Here is a 16,449-nt window from a genome sequence, read left to right as displayed (position 1 = left end):
CTTCCAAATGACCCTCAAGCTTCCTTAAATAATCTCCTCGTTGACATTCAACGACCCAAATTAGAAGCTAATCCAATGGCTAAGATCATTTATGCTTGATCCTCGTCTTCTTCTAGAAGTTACACCTAGAGCTAGATTAATACCCATTAATTATTTTATCTTCCTAAGTTTAGACTTAGGGACCCATTAAAAATAATTATTTATTTTAATAAATTGTTTCTTGGTGGGATTTCCCAAAACGCTTTCTGGGTTCTTTGGAATACATGTGTCGAAGCCTCCCTGCAAAGTTTGAGACTTAGAGCACATCCGATGCTATCAAAAACCAACAAAGAGGGCAAGGACAATTTAATGATCAAACTAGGAGGGACCTTCAGAGGAGGAACTTTGGTTTCACATGTACGAAGTCATGGACCCCAGGGCGGAGATGCACTAAGGGCAAGGCCCACTACAGTGAGGTGCTCCCTGAAGGCGAGCCTAAGGAGGAGATTGCACATGAGGCAAATAACCCCATGGTTGTGAGGAGGACTTCGATCGGCCTAGTGTGACTCAGGAGTAGCCCGTTGACGGCTCGAGTTGAGACATTAGCAAAGAGAGTAGAGCATGCACCCCTAGGGCCATCCATTTACGAGGTGCCAGTAGGCATAGAGGTACCCAGAGTTGTGACAGAGTTTCCAAACAGCAACCACCTACAGTAGCATCGAGAACACATAGAGGGGCGTGCTCTAGATGAGGATGTTATGCATGATGAGTTCTCTGTGAAGGGGTGGTTAGTGACTCATGTTGAGCCCATGGTGGAGGAGGATAAGCAGTCATATTTTGGGCTAGCCATTGATGAGGAGCAGACAAATGCACAACAACCAGCAAAGTTGTAGTACTTTCAGACAATAGCTCTCTTCAGGCATGTATAGATGGGAATTGTAGCACTGTTAGGTTATCTCTGCATATTGGAGAGGGAGAGAGAGGCTAAGTCACCTAGACAGACCTTATGCATTGTCCAGGCCAATGAGCCGAGAAGACATGATTTGTGCAGGGTACCACACTCGCATGGTGGAGTTGTTACGTGCACAGGGGTTCTTCCATCCGATCCCTCTCATGGGACTGGGTGGCGAGAGGTAATGAGTTGGTATTCGGTAGAGCAGGCTGGGTGTCTAGATATATCCATGGCCAAGAGCATAGTTCAGTAGGGGTCGTGGGTTACTAGAGGAGCTCGAGGGCCAGACTATTGTTGGGACCCAGGTGGGATTCCCCATCACATCATGGATTCGTCAGTGTTGATATTAGCGATATGATGGATCCAGGAACTAAGCACACACACTTTCAGATCTTCATCAGATGCTAGAATAGCGCCAAAGACAAGATGGATTGACAGGAGAGCAGGTAGACTCCACGAGTTTTCTTGGCATGATGGCCATGCATAGCATCGCTGGATGATCAACTTACTCTCGCAGGAGCTTATCGAAGGAGGTGGCATCGGCAGGCCACCAGATACGGCATTATATGGAGTCAAAGCTCTTCCATCAATGTATTGGGCACAAGAGCCACCAAGGATCGGAACAGCGATGATATTCCCCTTAGCATGAGACGAGTTAGGCCACTAAGGTCTACCGAGACAAATGAGGAGATATGACACATCAAGGCATGTTCACTAGTAGAGTGGCAAATACATTGGCACATACAAGATACCAGACAATACAGGGTGGCACAGCATTAGGCAATGGTATCCAGTGGTGCACGGAGGTATGCCAGGGAGTTCAGTGTTATGCAGACGAGTGCAAGGATACGTAATCGTATGCAGCAGTGTACAATGCTGCAATGGGATTTTAGAGTGTTGCCTCCAAGGAGACCTCCTGATAGGGAGGTCAGGCATGACATTGGGTGTAGCTTACCCATGATCGATGGCGAAGCGAAAGAGCATCTCTTGATTATACCCATAGGGACTCACACACATGTCTCTCTTCCATATTGTTATAGTCACAGAGGAGTTGCTTATTGTCCCTTGATGCCCTCATCACGAGCAGTAGAACACGAGAAGTTGACTTGAGACAGTTGGATGGGGCACAGTGCATTAGGAAAGAGATTTCCCAGTTGTGGCATGTGGTCAAGGCGCGAGTTGGTAGACACTAGCTTGGGGATGGCCTAACCTACTACAGAGGTAGCATACGTTCTGTCCTTGAGCTCACACTTAGGGAGATGAATGACATGCCTTTAGCGGGATATACCGAGGTATTACATGAGCATGTATAGCCAGTGGTAGACCTTTCTTACTGGAGGGTATTTAAACCCCATACTGCAATAGGAGGCATCATTAGGAGACAGGATAGCAGATTTATTTGTGTGACTTGGCAAGAGCAGGGAGGTTTAGCATGCATCCGGTTGAGTATCGAGACATAGTGCTCATCAATTGGTTGCATACAGGGATCAGAGATGAGGCACGAATGGGTTTCCACAGCTCTCAGTACTACACATCAGCAGCGAATAGGGATTGGGAGAACTCTCAATTTGGCCAGGGGAATCGAGGCTCCAGTTGATTGATGGATCACTCCATTCCAAGGATATATTCGGCCCTTACAGATATTTTGCCATTGAGGTTCCTGGAGAGGAGGATTCTGTATGAGCACAATAGGCAGTGGGTCATAATCAGAGTAGCGTAGCATTAGCATGGTGGTTTCCTTTTAAGAAGAGCGTGGGACCCCAACATTACAGGGCTTGGCAGCTCATCCACCGTTAGGTATGAGTTGGTTTTTATTTGGAGAGATTACTCAGATCTTCCACTGGACCTCAATTTCGTGGAGAGTGTTTCGCTTTTAGGTGACTCGTTGATATTTTGGAGCACCTCGCTAGCATGGCAGTGTGATCAGCAGGAGGAGATCGTGGTTAGTTCAGTTGGACGTGGAGGATTGCACCTTCAAGAGTTCACCCTTGATGTACATGGAGTTGATTTGCGGATAGAGCAGCTTTCCGAGGAGTTGATGGGATTTTTCATTACCGAGATGCTCTACTTATGGGCACTAGTCTATAGACAAAGGACCGCTGGCATCTATGCCTTGTTGGATAGCAAGTGGAACGAGGGGTACTTCGCAATGATCATGATGGTTCGGGACCCCAATATCATGGGATTTATTCATGTTGAGGTGGCACAATGGCATGAGGTGGTTCAGTGGCATACTTGGGATCCTGGCATTAGCTGGACCAGCTTGAGGACTAGCAGCATATAGTGTAATTGCTTGATGGCTAACAATTTTTGGTGGGGAGGCCTGTAATATCCCTGATTTTGTGCATGCGAAAATTACTATGGAGTTTGCCCACTTTTTGTCGACATTATATAAAAGGTTAATTATAATTAATAAAAAGGGCAAATATTATTTTATTATAGAATGACAGCAAAATAGTATTTTATTGGAGAATGGCGGCAAAAGATTATTTTATTGGAAAAGGGCGGAAATAATATTTTATTAGAAAAGACGGCAAAAATTCACTTAATGGAAATTGGCTCCCACCAATAAAATAATACTAAAAAGGGGAATCTAGAAGCTTGGAGAGACTCAATGGGAAATTATAAAAGGAGGATGGACTCATTGCTAATCATTCTATTCTATTGATCATTCTCTGAATTTTCGACTTGGCTCAAGAGAGTCCAGTGCAAGGATTTCAAGCGAAACTCTAGGCTGATTTCAGTGGACTTCGTGGGCCACCCTAGTTAGCTCTTGGGGAAGATCACTTCAGCTCTCCCATTTGTGTCTATTGCAGGTGTTAAAGCGAATTTGCTGAAGGAGAAACCCCCTTTAATCTGAAAGGGAGAATTGCTGAGCAGTAATCATTATATTTGCAGGAACAATTGTTGGAAGGGCCAAATTACCAGTCATTAGAAGGGCTGAATTTGTTGAACCAGTGAGGCCGAAATTCTCTGGAGGCCGTCTTAATTTTCTGAAGTGGAGACCGAAATTCTTGAGGCCGAATTGTGTGCTTTCCAGGGGGTCGATTTGTGGGGAAGACGAGTTTCCTCAAGAGGACGAACTCATCTTTAGTGGTAGGTTGAGCACAATTTCCAAAATTAAATGAAGGGGCCGAATTACTGATTTGCAGAGGGCCGAATTCTCTTTCGTAGTGGTTGAACCTGTGTATCAATTGCGAAGTGTACCAAGGCATTTGAAGGTGTAAAAGAAAATTTCTGTTGGAAGAACCACAAGTTACCTCAGCATTGTACATGAGTGGACTGTGAAGTTTTCGTGGACTTCCATTGCTGGTAATTTGGCACTTTGAGGGAAAAATACATGTTATAACCCCTGCTGAAGCTTATATTGTCTTGTTGGTGGTGTTCTAGCCATGTACATTGATCTACAGCTGTCACATCTTTTACTATTCACTTGTATTTCAAATCTCAGTACTTGTTTTTATGACTGAAGTGTATGCACCAGAGATGGGTGTGCATTTAAACTTAACATCAAGTGGCTATCAGTCTTGCTCAAACATTCCTCTCTTGTATGTTTATCACTGTTCATGTCATTCTTATTCTAAGTTGTGAAAGAGACACCTACAGTACACTGCCTGCAAACTGTTTATGAAAACTCCTCAGTGAACTAAACCTTACAAACTCAAAAATATGGACTGATATTTAATTTTATATGCTTCCCTGTGGTGTTCATCTTCCTAAGTTGCTTGTTACCATTCACGGCAGTTTGGAACCATCATTAGAGCAGCATTAATTTAAGGTGTCCCACTGTTTGAAATGAAAATTATTCAAACCACTTACAGCGGTATGTTCGTGACATGTTTGACAAAATCTCTCATTGAAAGGATTCATTCAAAACACAGAAAAATCGTGGTCATTTCCAAATAGGAACATCACAGTGGTATCAGAGCATAATCTTGGCCAGCTGTGGGGAAGCCAGTAACATCATGCAGGAGTTGGGCATGCATGCACGGTGATTGGTGGGACAATGGACATTCCAGTGACTCAAGGAAGGAGTACACAGGGAATCATGGACGAGATCCTCAGAAATAATGAGAAGCTAATAGAAATGTTGGCCAAGTTCAGTGGCAGTAAAAGGATCGACCAGAGCCATCCTCATTCTTGTGACAAATACCCTAGAGATGTGCATGCTACGGGGGTGAAGCCATTCACACCATATAGGGGAGGTCAGACAAATCAGGACATATGGATGACAGTGGGAAAGAAAACCCTCCCCAGCTTTGATGGTTCAGTTGGGAGCTCTATCAAGGAGGGGGTGCAGAAACTGGACACATACCTTAAAAAAACACCATGAGAGAGGTGGATGCCATTAAGTATGCCACATTACATTTGGATGGAAATGCACAAGAGTGGTGGTATCATGGGCTGATCACTTTGGGTCATGCAGGCATCACGTCCTACACAGAGTTCACGCAAAGGCTCGTAGAGAGATTCGACAAGAAGGACACCAGACCTCCTCAAATGGAGTGGACAGGACAAGGACAGTTAGATGATCAGACTAGGAGGGACCTCCAGAGGAGGAACTTTGGTTTCACATGTCAAGAGTCGTGGACCCAAGGTGCGGGTACACTAAGGGTAAGGCCCACTACATGGAGGTGCTTCCTAAAGACGAGCCTGATGAGAAGATTGCACATGAGGCAAATAATCCCAGTGGTTGTGAGGAGGACTTGGATTGGCCTAGTGCGAGTCAGGGGTCACCACTATTGGGGAGCCCATTGACGGCTCGGGTTGATGAATTTGGCAAAGAGATTAGAACATGCACCCCTAGGGCCATCTATTTATAAGGTGCAAATAGTCACAGAGGTACCTAAAGTAGTGATGGAGTTTCAAGATGACAACCACCTACAGCAGCATGGAAAGCACATAGACGAGTATGAGCTACATAACGATGTAATGCATGATTTGCTATCTGTGGAGGGGTGGTTAGTGACTCATGTTGAGCCCATGCTGGAGGAGGATGAGCAATCCTCTTTTGGGTCAGTCATTGTTGAGGAGCAGACAAATGCACAAGCAGTGAGCAGAGTTGTAGTATTTTCAAACAATAGCTCTCTGCAGGCATATATAGATGGGACTTGCAACACTGTTAGGTTACCTTTGCACATTGGAGAGAGACAGACGTTGAGTCAACGAGACAGACCTTATGTGTTGTCCAGGTCGGTGAGACGAGGTGACATGAGTTGCAAAGGGTACCACTTTCGCATTGTGGAGTTGTTACGTGTACAGGTTTTCTTGCATTCAATCCCTCACACGGGATTGGATGGTGAGAGGTATTGAGTTAGTACCTGATGGAGCGAGCTAGGTTTCTAGATATATCCATGGTTAGGAGCATAGCTCAGCGGGGACCGTGGGTTACCGGAGGAGCTTAAGGGTCAGACTGTTGTTGGGATCCAGGTGGGATTCCCCATCAAATCATGGATTCGGTTAGTGTTGATATTGGCAATGTGATGGATCTGGTAATTGAGCACGCACACACTTTCAGATCTTCAGAAACAGGGATAGCACAAGTGAGAGGATGGATTGACAAGGGAGCAGGCAGACTCTGTGACTTTTCCTAGCATGATGGCCATGCATGGGATCGTTGGATGATTAGCGTACTCTGGTAGGAGCTTGTCGGAGAAGGTGGCATCAGCACTGAGCAGGCCACCAGACAAGGCATTATATGGAGTCTATGCACTTCCATCGATGTAATGGGCATAGGAGTCACTGAGGATTGGCACAACAGTGATTCCTCTTAGCATGTGAGGAGTTAGGCCACTCAAGTCTACGAAGACAGATGAGGAGATATGGCTAACGTCATGGTGGGTTCACTAGCATAGTGGCAGATAGATTGGCACATATGGGATACCAGACGATACAGGGTGGTACGACAGTAATCAGTGGTATCTAGTGGTGCACAAAGTTATGCCACGAAGTTCAATGTTACATAGAGGAGTGTAGGGATACATGGCCATATACAGCAGTGCACGATGTTGCACAGTGGGATTTTGGAGTGTTGCCTCCTAGGAGACCTCCTGATAGGGACATCAAGCGTGCCATCGGGTGTAGCTTACCTAGGATCGATGAGGAAGCGGAGGAGCACCTCTTGATTATACCAATAGGGACACACTTGTTCCTCTTCCATATTGCTTACAGTCAGAGAGCAATTGTTTATTGTCGCTCGATGCCCTCATCACGAGCAGCAAGACGCAAGAGGTTCACCTGAGACAATTGGATGGGACAAAGTGCATCAAGAGAGAGACTTCCAAACTATGGCATGTGGTCAGGGCATGAGTTGGTAGACGCAGGCTTGGGGATGGCCTGACCTACTACAAAGGTAGCATATGTTCCATCCTTGAGCTCACACTAGGGAGATGCACGACGTGCCTTCAGCGAGACATTCCAAGGTATTACATGAGCGTGTACAGCGGGTGGTAGACCTTTCTTACAAGAGAGTGTTTAGAGTCTAAACCCCAAACTGCAGTAGGAAGCATCATCAAGAGACAATATATCAGATTTATTTAGGTGATTTGGCAGGAGTGGGAAGGTTTAGCATGCACTCGGCCGAGTATCGAGACATGGCTCTCATCAATTAGTTGCATACAAGGATCAAAGATGAAGCACGGATGGGTTTCCATAGCTCTTAGTACTACACAGCAACAGCCAGTAGGTATTGGGAGTTGTGATCGCTCGATTTGGCTAGGGGACCCAAGGCTCTAGTTGATTGGTGGGTCACTCCTTTTCTTGGATATGTTTGGCCCTTGCAGATATTTTTCCATTGGGTTCCTGGAGAGGAGGATTTTGTATGAGCACAATAGGCAGTCAGTGATAATTAGAGTGGCACACAATCAGCATGGTGGTTTCCTTTTGAGAATAGTGTGGGACCCCAGCATTTCAAAGGTTGGCAACTCAACTACTATTATGGATGAGTTGGTTTTAACAGGGGGGAGATCACTCAGATTTTCCATTGGACCTCAGTTTCGTGAAGACCATTTCGCTTCTGGTGACTCATTGATATTTTGGAGCACCTCACTAGCATGGCAATGTGATCAGCAGGATGAAGTCATAGTTAGTTCGGGTGGACGTGGAGGATTGCACCTTCAAGAATTCAACCTTGACGTACATGGAGTTGGTTTGTTGGTAGAGCAGCAATTCGAGGAGTTAGATGGGATTTTGCATTACCGAGATGCTCTAATTGTGGGCAATATTCTGTAGACAAAGGACCAATGTCGTCTATGCCTTGTTGGATAGCAAGTGGAGCGAGGGGTACTTCGCATTGATCAAGATGGTTTGGGACCCCGGTATCATGGGATTTATTCATGTTGAGGTGGCACAGTGGCGTGAGGTGGTTCAATGGCACATTTGGGATCCTGGCATTAGTTGGACCACCTTGAGGAGTAAAAACATATAGTGAAATTGCTTGAGGACAAGCAATTTTTGGCAGGGAGGACTATAAATCCCTAATTTTTGCAAGTGCGGAAGTTACTATGGAGTCCGCCAAATTTTGTCACCATTATATAACAAGTTAATTATAGTTAATAAAAAGGGAAAAAAATATTTTATTAGAGAATGGCGGCAAAATAGTATTTTATTGAAGAATGGCAACAAAATAGTATTTTATTGGAGAAAGATGGCAAAGGTTTATTTTAATGGAAAAGAGAAACAAATAATATTTTATTAGAAAAGGGGGAAAAGAGTCAATGCAAAGTGGCCCCCACAAATAAAATAATATTAAAAAGGGGAGTCTAAAAGCTTCAAGAGACACAATGGGAAATCATTGAACGAAGATGGACTCATTGCTAATCATCCTATTCTATTGATCATTTTCTAAATTTTCGATTTGGCTTAAGAGAGTCCTGTGCAAGGGTTTCAAGCAAAACTCTAGGTTGATTTTGGTGGACTTCGAGTGCAACCCTAGTTAGTTCTTGGGGAAGATCACTTAAGGTCTCCCATTTGTGTCTACTGCAGGTGTTAAAGTGAATTTGATAAAGGAGAAACCCCATTTGATTTGAAGGGAGAATTGCTTAGCAGTAATCATTATAATTGCAAGAACAATTGTTGGAAAGGGTCGAATTACCAGTCATTCGTGTGAGTATTTTGGCTACAAAATTATTCTGCAGCTCAGAAAATTTCGCTAAGAATTTGATTGCAATGACTAGAAATCATTCTTCTAAGTGTAATTTAATTAACAGTTTGTTCGCCCATACAAACAACGAATAATTTACTATTGCAAAATTCACAAATAAAAATATTCTATGCAAGCTAAACTAGAAATCTGAGAAATACTAGCACACACAAAAAATTAACACAGTTATTTTTGGACAAGTGTCCTCGGAAAAACCCAACTTGGAAAAACCAGTGCAACAGCTGAGAGTTTTATTATGGCGCAACAATGAGAAATTCTAAGTACAATCTCGATGCCGAAAACTGGCAATCTTGCAAAGAAAATACTGGCAGAAATATCTTTAAGGAAATTACCCTCACTCCGAGCAATCCCAGCACTTGACTGCTTCTAAAAAGCTAGTCGTCCAACTGGGTCTGCGCAAGCTCTATGCCAACCTAAAGCTGCCTGCCACACGTGTTGCCCGAACCATCTGCTAATCAAATCACTATGCCTGTTGTTGACTAGGAAAATGCCTCTTCGTCACTCTGGAAACTCTATTCGACCTCTGGAACTGAAGACGTCTTCCTCTCAGCAAAAATTGAACTGCCCTTTGAGGGTCTGTGCTACCTCTATGCAGCCTCTTGGAGAAACTTCGACCTTTCTCTGCAATGCACTTCACCACATCTGGAAAACTTCCTTCAGCCTCACTGTCTCTACCACTCACTATCTTTGCTTCCTTCTGTGGCTTTCCAGCAACTGATGTTGCCCTCCGGAAATCGAACTACCAAGAAAATCGAACTCCACAAGTGTCTCAAGTGTGTTCTCCATCTACCCATCAACTTCTTCTTATAATCTTTTCTTGGACCTTCAACGTCCAAGATTAAAACTTAATCAAGGGCCCAGATTAATTCTCAGTCAATCCATGTGAGTTTCTAGAGAATTCTCACCTTATCTCAATTAATACTAATTAATTAACCATATTCCCTAAGTTTAGACTTAGGAAATATTTAAAAATCGGCTAATAATGTAATTGAGACACTTCTAGGTGGAATTTCCATAAACGATTTCTAGGTTATGGATAACTCGTATTCTAGCCTCTCCACAAAGTTTCGAGACTAGAACACATACGATGCTACAAAAACTAACACTCCCTCTTAACGAGGATTGTGTTCTAGTGCTGCACATCCTGTCACAACACCCTGTATCTATACCACCCTCTGTCATTCTGCTGATGTCTAGCCACTGCCCACCAACCACTACGCAACTCTGATGTTGCATCTGTGCTACTGCTGACACTGCCATATTGCTGCCAACTCTACATCTGCACTACAACTCCCTCTCATTTGTTGTTGTTGCAACTGCAACTACTGAACTGAGAAGCATCCTAAATACATAATCAATTGTGTTTAGTATGATGCATTTGTCTACTGAGTCTCTGACTGCTACTGCACTGTCTATCAAGGAATTTGTGTTGCTTCCAACTCTGCACTGAGCCACCTGCTCTATAGTCAACACTGCATTGCGCTCCTCAGCACCTGACTACTACTAGTCTGCAAATTTCACTCTCAATCTGACTGCATTACTGACATTGATCCATCTTGCTACTGAATACTGTGGGCCCCCGTAGCAAGGTATTTGTTATGCTCTTAACCTGCAAGACAATACAAGAATACCAAATATGCACAGAAATATACCCAGAACATAGAACAGTGAGAAATAACAGCAGGTATTTTATTATTCAGAAAGCAATGTTCACTTGCCTCTTCGACGGGGCAACCTCCAATAGAGCAGAGCTCGATTACAAAATAAGACACGATGCTCCTCGCAGGGAGTCTCTATCCTTTATAAAATGACTCATACATGCAATACCATGGAGCAATACCATGGTTCTTATTAATGCCATCTATCTAATACCATGGCCCATTTGCAACTAATTGTGGTCCCATCATTAAATGCGGGTTAAACACTTACAATTATTAATATGGACTTTATTGAATCTTTACTTAACTATAACTATGACTCGATCCTACTACATAAATAAGGGGGTTAGGGTGGGACCCTAACAGTATTGATCCATGAGGAGGATACATCAAGAATCCTACCTAATCTCTATAGTTATGGACTACAGCTCCATGTCGCCTCACCTCACTCCTGGAGGTATGGTTGCCATCATAGCGAAGTCTTCCTCCAACCTGGAAGACAACTTGTCTATCTCGGTCTACACTGCTGCTTGGCCCTGTTTCTCCTACTTGTCCTTCTTTTTGAGAGGACACTGCATACTGTAGTGACCAAGCTCACTACATCTGAAGCACTTGACTTTTGACAGGTCCTTCTTCTTCTTCTGCTCCCCCTGCCCCTGAATGGGAACCTTCGATGCAAGGGCCACATTCTCCTCTTCCTTCTCATTCTTTGCTGTCTTGCTGCTAATGGTGCTCTTTACCAGAGCTCGCCTCAACTCCTCCTCCTGCAAATCGGCCCACATTCTGTCCCAACTAGGCAAAGTGTCTTTGCCCAATATGCTTTGGACAAACACTTGCCAATCCTCTGAGACACTATTTAGTGTCAATTGTACAAGCTCTGTAGGTTGGGGCACCTCCCTAACGACTGCTAGTTGATCTCTAACCTCTTGAATCCAAGTGAGGAAGGGATCTATGCCTTCACCCTTCTGCATCCTGATGGTTCTCAGCTTCTCTTAGAGAAACATCTTCCGCTGCTCGGAAGAACTCTGATATAGCGTGGAGAGAGCTACCCACATTTCCCTGGCAGTATTCTTGCCAGAAATATGCAAGACTATATGATCTCGGACTCCATCCAAAATCATTTGCTTTGCCTTCGCCATTTCCTTTTTGTACTCCTTCAGTTGATCTGCATCCTGGGGAACTGCTACCACATTGTCTACGTAGGCTTTCAAGCCATATTCATCTAGAAGAAAGGACATCCTAGCCTTCCAGATGACATAGTTGGAGGCTCCCTCCGACCTATCCTGATCCCCAAGCCCAGTTGTGGCCATCTCTGAATCTGTCGAAAACTCTCTCTTTCCCTCTACTTGGTTGTTCCTATCTTGGACAAGGTGAAGAGAAATGACAAAACAAGAATATTTACCCACCAACACAATAGCCTGTAGGAGATCAAAGTTTTTCCTTAGGTCAATTCCCGGGAAATTGATGCCCTAGGTGACCCAATGGGGCTAGACTTGGGGAAGAAGGGGAAAATGGTAAAAAGAGGGTTAAAATGATCACCCCTTTTAAGGGATCAGTACCTAATTCACTTGGGGATATGGAGTCAAGGATGATGATGAGTAAGAACTTGGTTTCTTGATTAAGGAGGCCCAGAAAGTCAGCTTCATCCAATGTTGAGAGAAAGGAAAGAAAAGTCACATTCAAGCATTTATACTTCAAAGCAAACGATGCAAGCTCATTGGGACGAATAATCTCTAGGACATTTCATTCATATAACATTGGCCCATACATTAAATTAGCTAAAACATGCTCAATTCCACATTTTGATTATGAAGCAACTAGCCCTAATTTTAGCAGTATGCAGCAACAAGAATAACAACATCAAAATTTACTTACAACAGTATAGAGTATATCCAACCAGCATTTCGTTTACAAGACAAAGCTCCAAAACAATATAAATAGCCCAAATCCATACGTCAAAATTCATCCATCTCCAAAAAAATATCCTCCAATGAAAAAATGTGAAGTTCTCTATGATTAGAGAGATACCAAGTCAAGTGATGATACAAATAAATGTATCTAACATCAATATATAGCCTCCTAAGCAATTTGAATTAGCCTATGGGCGCCTAATGATAAAATAATGTGCAAATAATAACCCTATTAGTGACAAGCCCACCATACTAGCTCACAACTGTAAAAATAAGTCTCTCAAGGGCCAAATAATAATATGTGCATGTCATAGGGCCCTCCAAAGGCTCAATAATACCCTGAAGTGCCATATTGAGGAATAAATTCCTCGGAATATGATGGACAATGGGGTGGACCCTTGTCCTCCAAGTAGTACACCTGTGGTGCTCCAAGTGGGTCTAAGGGCACATCAATGACCCCATGGGTCTCCATATGAATTCGAGATGCCTGTAGATCCTCTGCAATGGTCCAAGTGGAGGAATGAATGCTTCCATGACATCATACAAGTGTTCGGACACCTGCCAAGAGTGTGGGGCGCCTGTGGAGGCCTGCTGGGCATAGTGTACTAAGCATATCACCATCGTCCCGAAAGAGGATCACTAGTAGTCTCTGAACACCCACGAAGATTTGTGGAGTATTATCCGTTGTTGTGGAGGCCCATGGCTCTCTATGCACACCCTGCATGTGCCAATGTGGACCCTTGGGGGTCAAGATCCCATATAGGGAAACCAAACCCAAATGGAAACCACCTACAATCCTGCATAAGATCCAAAGCATCCCCTAGGCTTCCAATACAATCAGTCATTAAAATAATCGAATAAGAGAGCTTACAAATCATGGATAGCAAAGTGGGCACTTCATAATGGCATGCCCTTCCATAGTGGGCTTTGGCATGTGCTACTATATCCAAGCTCCAAAGGGGGTTAGCCAAGTACCCTTTTAGGTAGTTCCAACCCTTAGAGGGGATAGTATGTCCAAGGTACATCCTTCTAATGGGGGTGGCAAGTGACAAATAGGTGAGATGGAATAGGGAATGAGAAGGGCGGCCCTAGGCCACATGATGGGGCATAGGGGTAGCTAGATAAGCGAAAGCCCACACCTGGGTATGTAATGTATAGGAGGGCGCAGTCATGGTACATGAGGTGCCTCAGCCTTGATTTTTCCACCCTTCTTTATATGCTTTTTGCCTTTTATGAATTTTCTTTCATTAGTTGCTCGGGGCTCAAAGGGCAAGAGCATGATGTGTATAATATAGCAGTAATTACCCCCTTTAAGAGAGGGCGGTTCATTACCCTCCAGAGGTTGGGACAATCATGGGTTCCTGAATGATAAAGGAGGCGCATCTAGGGCCTATAGAACCAGGGTGATGGCCATGGATTGGGGTAGAGCTCATGTGTTGGCTTTTACCCACATGCTAATTATTTTTGTCTCGGCCATCTTTTTGCATTTTGTGGTACAATTTCTTGTTAAATGTGGCCAATTATGCATTTTTTTCTTTTTTAGTTGTTTCAACCTCCGAGGCATCATTCTAGGCCTGACCTAAGGTGGGGCCAAGGGGGTAGGGAGGCTAGCCCTATGTGGACCCAGGTGAGAAATGATGAATAGGGAGTATAGTGAGTGGAAGGGAGTAATATGTGCGGGTAAAGGAGTGGAACCACGCACCCAAAGTCGGGGTTTCCCAAGTAGTATCACCCTCGAACCAAATGGTCAATAAAGGAAATCCCACGAGACTAAGATACAAGGGTAACAACCAAAAGAGATCAAGGGGACAAGAGCACAAACTAAGTCCACTCTTTCTGCCAAATCACCCCATCAATTCATGCCTTGAAGTATCCATGATAAGTAAACCCAATACTCCATTATCAAATGACAAGACATACCTTTAGATTCGGAAGGCCCACCTTCAAACATATGATCAATACAGGTGGGTGACGGACCACATGGCTAGCTCAGGTGGCAGAGAAATGGCACAAGGAGCTAGTAGGAGGCATCAAGGGGCTGTTGGCTGCCGGCTGAGGCTCATCATGGAGAAAAAATTTCTACTGGGGATATCACCCACAAAGTGGTGGGTAATAGGACCTGCAACAGCCAAGATTAATTCTCTATCAATCCATGTGAGTTTCTACGGAATTATCACCTTATCTCAATTAACACTGATTAATTAACCATATTCCCTAAGTTTAAACTTAGGAAATATTTAAAAATCGGCTAATAATCTAATTGAGACACTTATAGGTGGAATTTCCAGAAACGATTTTTGGGCTATGGAGAACTCGTGTATTCTAGCCTCTCCACAAAGTTTCAAGACTAGAACACATCTGATGCTACAAAAACTAACAATTCGAATGCCCGAATTTGTTGAACTAGTGAGGCCGAAATTCTTTGGAGGCCGTGTTAATTTTCTGGAGTGGAGGCCGAATTGTGTGCTTTCCAGGGAGTCAATTTGTGGGACAGGACGAGTTTCCTCAAGAGGCCAAATTCATCTTCAGTGATGGGCTGAGCACAATTGCCAGAATTAAATGAAAGGGCCGAATTACTGATTTGCAGAGGGCCGAATTCTTTCTTAGTGGCTGAACCTGTGTATCAATTGCTAATTGTACCAAGGCATTTTTGAATGTGAAAAAATGTAAATGGTTTTTCTGCTGGAAGAACCAGGAATTACCTCAGCATTCTACATGAGTGGACTGTTAGTATTGGTGGCATTTCATTGCTGGTATTTAGGTACATTGAGGGCAGAATACATGTTATAACCCCTGCTGAAGCTTATATTGTCTTGTTGGTGGTGTTCTGGCCCTGTACATTTACCTACAGCTGTCACATCTTATATTATTCACTGGTATTTTGAATCTCATTTCTTTTTTTCATGGCTGAAATGTATGTATCAGAGATGGGTGTGCATTTAAACTTAACATAAAGTGGATATCAGCCTTTCTCAAACATTCCTCTCTTGTATGTTTATCACTGTTCATGTCATTCTTATTCTAAGTTGTAAAAGAGACACCTACAGTACACTGCCTGCAAACTGTTTGTGAAAACTCCTTAGTGAGCTAAACCTTACAAACTCAGAAATATGGATTGATATTTAATTTTATATGCTGCCCTGTGGTGTTCATCTTCCTAAGTTGCTTGTTACCATTCACTGCAGTTTGGAACCATCATTAGAGTAGCATTAATTTATGGTGTCCCACTGTTTGAATAAACTGTTTGAAATAAAAATTATTCAAACCACTTACAGCGGTATGTTCATGACATGTTTGACAAAATATCTCACTGAATTGAAAACTCAGAAAAAATTGTGGTCATTTCCAAATAGGAACATTACAAGGGAAAACCCACAGCTTCCAAATATACTTAGAATAGATTTTATACTTGACAGGCTAATAGAGGTGCTCATGGAATCTTCGTTTTTAGATGTCAATACGAATATTATGCTGCCATTTTATGGGCTTCCCACATTTCCATGTCTCCCTTGTAAACAAAAACTTTCCTATTGCATACAACTCTGGAGAGGTATCTTAATCGTTTACTCTTGATCATCTTGAGTGAGCTATGATCCCAATAATCCTCAATCAATAGTCTAGGAAGTTGTAGTTTGTTCCTTAATATCATGTTCTTTAACATGGTCAGCCACTAGAGCAAGATTTGTAGTGCTTTGAAGCAAATGGAGCTTGTATGATACAAGCTTGTAAATATCCATAAGAAACTTGTAAGATGCAAGTGGAGCTTGTGTGATGCAAGCTTGTAAATAT

General features: G+C 43.3%; 1 protein-coding gene across 1 annotated transcript in view; it reads right to left on the bottom strand.

Annotated features, from left to right (window-relative positions):
• The window catches only part of LOC149249539 (uncharacterized), a 339,013-nt gene that overhangs the window by 294,132 nt on the left and 28,432 nt on the right, over positions 1 to 16,449 (bottom strand). The window lies entirely within an intron of this gene.

Source organism: Pinus tabuliformis, chromosome 7 (assembly GCF_031772625.1).
Source record: "Pinus tabuliformis cultivar Carrire ecotype Pingquan chromosome 7, CPIR1, whole genome shotgun sequence".
In the NCBI taxonomy this organism is placed as follows: Eukaryota; Viridiplantae; Streptophyta; class Pinopsida; order Pinales; family Pinaceae; genus Pinus; species Pinus tabuliformis.
This window is presented reverse-complemented; position numbering and strand designations above follow the sequence as displayed.